This window comes from Podarcis melisellensis (assembly GCF_964234715.1).
Source record: "Podarcis melisellensis genome assembly, chromosome: 14".
NCBI classification, from domain to species: Eukaryota; Metazoa; Chordata; class Lepidosauria; order Squamata; family Lacertidae; genus Podarcis; species Podarcis melisellensis.
In genome coordinates this window covers 31092781-31095415 of record NC_138546.1, presented here as the reverse complement: position 1 = coordinate 31095415, position 2635 = coordinate 31092781, and the positions used below count along the sequence as shown (strand labels likewise).

At 46.4% G+C, this 2635-nt stretch overlaps 1 long non-coding RNA gene across 1 annotated transcript; it reads right to left on the bottom strand.

Moving 5' to 3' along the window:
- Nucleotides 1-385: 385 nt before the first annotated feature.
- Nucleotides 386-2284, bottom strand: LOC309356981. The gene is made up of 4 exons (XR_014162988.1): nucleotides 2216-2284; nucleotides 1367-1442; nucleotides 1179-1284; nucleotides 386-549 (listed from the first exon to the last, which is right to left on the bottom strand). It is a non-coding gene; the product is annotated as an uncharacterized lncRNA (long non-coding RNA).
- Nucleotides 2285-2635: the final 351 nt, after the last annotated feature.

The following is a 2635-nucleotide window of genomic DNA, read 5'->3' as shown; positions in this document are numbered from 1 at the left end:
CTTCCACCTATTCTGGTTTCCCTGAGCCCAGCTGCTCCATAAGATCACGTACAACTCCAGAAAAAGGATGCAATCAGCCTTAATCACTCTCACTCTCAGATAATGCCCCTGTACCTTCTTTGCCATCTCTCATCCTATCATAGAATCATAGAATTGTAGAGCTGGAAGGGACCCCAAAGATCAATGCAGAAATATGCAGCTGTCCCATACGGGGATCGAACCTGTAGCCTTGGCGTTATCAGCCCCATGCTCTAAACAGTTGAGCTATCAGTAGGGGGAAGGGTCATGGTCTGTGGTAGAGCATCTGTTTTACACCCAGAAGGGCCCAGGTTTAATCCCCAGCCTGTCCAAGCAGGGTTGGGAGAGACCCCGACCAAAATGCTGTCGGTCCATGCAGGCAACACTGGGCTAGATGGAGCATTGCTCCAACTCAGTATAAGACAGCTTCCTGTATCTTTTGCTCACATATCCAAATCCGGCCACCAGAACAAACACAACACAATGCAGAATTGCATTTTTCCCCGCCGTGAAAGTGGGGTAGGCTTCTTCCTGACGATAGAAAAAAGGGGGGTAATTGGTGTGGGGGTGGGGTGCACGTTTCTACAGTGCTTGTTACAGTCAACAATATTCAAATGGCGCAGAGATATTTCCTTGAAATAAAGGACAATTTGCGTCTATTTGTTTAAGTCTCCTCGTCCCCATCCCTAAGCATTCCGAAGCATGAAGCAGCCGACAGCCAGCTGCCTCAAACCAGTGTGTGTGTGTCCATTAATTCAGAATTACTCCAATTACGAGCTTTTGATGCTCTGAAAACCTCTCTCTAACCCAAAAGAGATGGAGAGCCCTCAGCCCGTCCAATCAGATCGCTTTCCCTGTTCCTGCCAGCAGATGTAAGCAATTTGCTTTTTTTTATTTCTGCATATTCAGCGCGAGCGAGGCTGTTGGCGACCTTTCGTCCCAGAGCCTGCAGGATTCTAACCCTATCAAATTAAACCATTTTGCTCATTTATTCCCAAACGCTTGGCCGGTGCTAAGCAGGGCCTCCCGCTGCATAGCAATGGCGGGCGATCGTGTCCGCTCATACCCTGAGCCTAATCAGAGATTATTAAGGAAAATATACAGTGCGTTAATTTGATGAGATTGGTTATAGGTACCACAGTTAAAGGTCAGCCTCTTACGTGTATCTCCCTCGGTCACCGCAATATTTCCCCCTCGCTCGACAGCCCTCCGCTTCCAAACAATAGGCCAAGGAGACACGTTTATTTTCGTCACGCTGGGGACAAGCTCAACAGGGATAAAGAAAGGAATTATTTAAAGTTCGCATAAACAAACCAGCCCCATGCTTGGCAACCGCCCACACACTTACCTTCTGCTAAGCCCACCACTACCATGGCCTGCAATTCTCTTATCTCTGCATTTATTGATTGTGTTTTGGTCCTGGCCTTAAAAGAACATTGGAAGGAGAGAGAGAGAGAGAGAGAGAGAGAGAGAGAGAGAGAGAGAGCGCACGTTGAGATTTTCTTCCGAAGGCTAGGCCCGTTTATTGTGGTACTTGCTAGCAAACCTAGTAAAATACCCTGGTAAAATCAGACGTCACCAACTTCTCAGTCGCTAGGTTTCCTTGTTAGGGGGCTGGTGATGCTTTTGCAGGAGCCTATGGTTAATATCTGCAACATTCACCTTTCTGCAGTTGATTTCCTCTTCCTGGGGCAGACTTTGGTAATATGGTGCCCCGAGAGAGGAAAAAAATTGGTGCCCCCCCCAACTAATTTTTGCTATAATTCCTTTTGGGACAGTTGCTTTTTAATGGATCTTCTCAATAGGCTTGTTGAAATGACACATTATTACAAAAACAGTAATAATAATAGTAATAATAATAATAATAATAATAATAATAATTTTGTACCCCCTGCAGTGCCCTAAATCTCGTACTACCCTTTGGTTCATACTGTGTTTTCTCACAGAAGAAGCTGCCTTATAACAGGTGAGATGATTGGTCTACTCTAGGGGTAGCCAATGTGGTGCCTTCTAGCAGTTGTTGGACTACAACTCCCATTAAACCTAAACTGGCCATGCTGACTGGGGTCGATGAGAGTTGTAGCCCAGGGGATGTGAGACTTCATTTCTGAGGCCCAAATGTATCAAGCCTCCCTTCCTGGCCTTGGGTCCAAGCCACGCCCTCTCCTCAGCCACACCTTCTGTCTCCAAACCACACCTCTTACTGGTCTTGCCTCACACCTCCCTTGAGTGCTTTTGCCTGGTGAGAATGGGTCCTTGAAAAGTGATGACACTTTATTGTATGAATGGAGGACAGAGGGTGTGTTTGTGACCCCATCTGCACTAAACATTTAAAGCAGTTCCATACCACTTTAAACAGACATGGCTTCCTCCCAAAGGCATCTGGGAAGTGTACGTTGTTAAAGGAACGGAGAGTGGTTGCAGGACCCCCTCTTCCCCTCAGAGCTACAATTCCAGATTTCCCTGGGAAGATGGATTGATTGTTACACCACTCTGAGAACTGTAGCTCAAGGAAAGGGATATGAGTCTGTTAACACTTTATAGCACCCTTAAAAGACTACAGTTCCCAGATTCATTGGGGGAAGCAATGGCTGTTTGAAGTGGTTTGAAGCTGCTT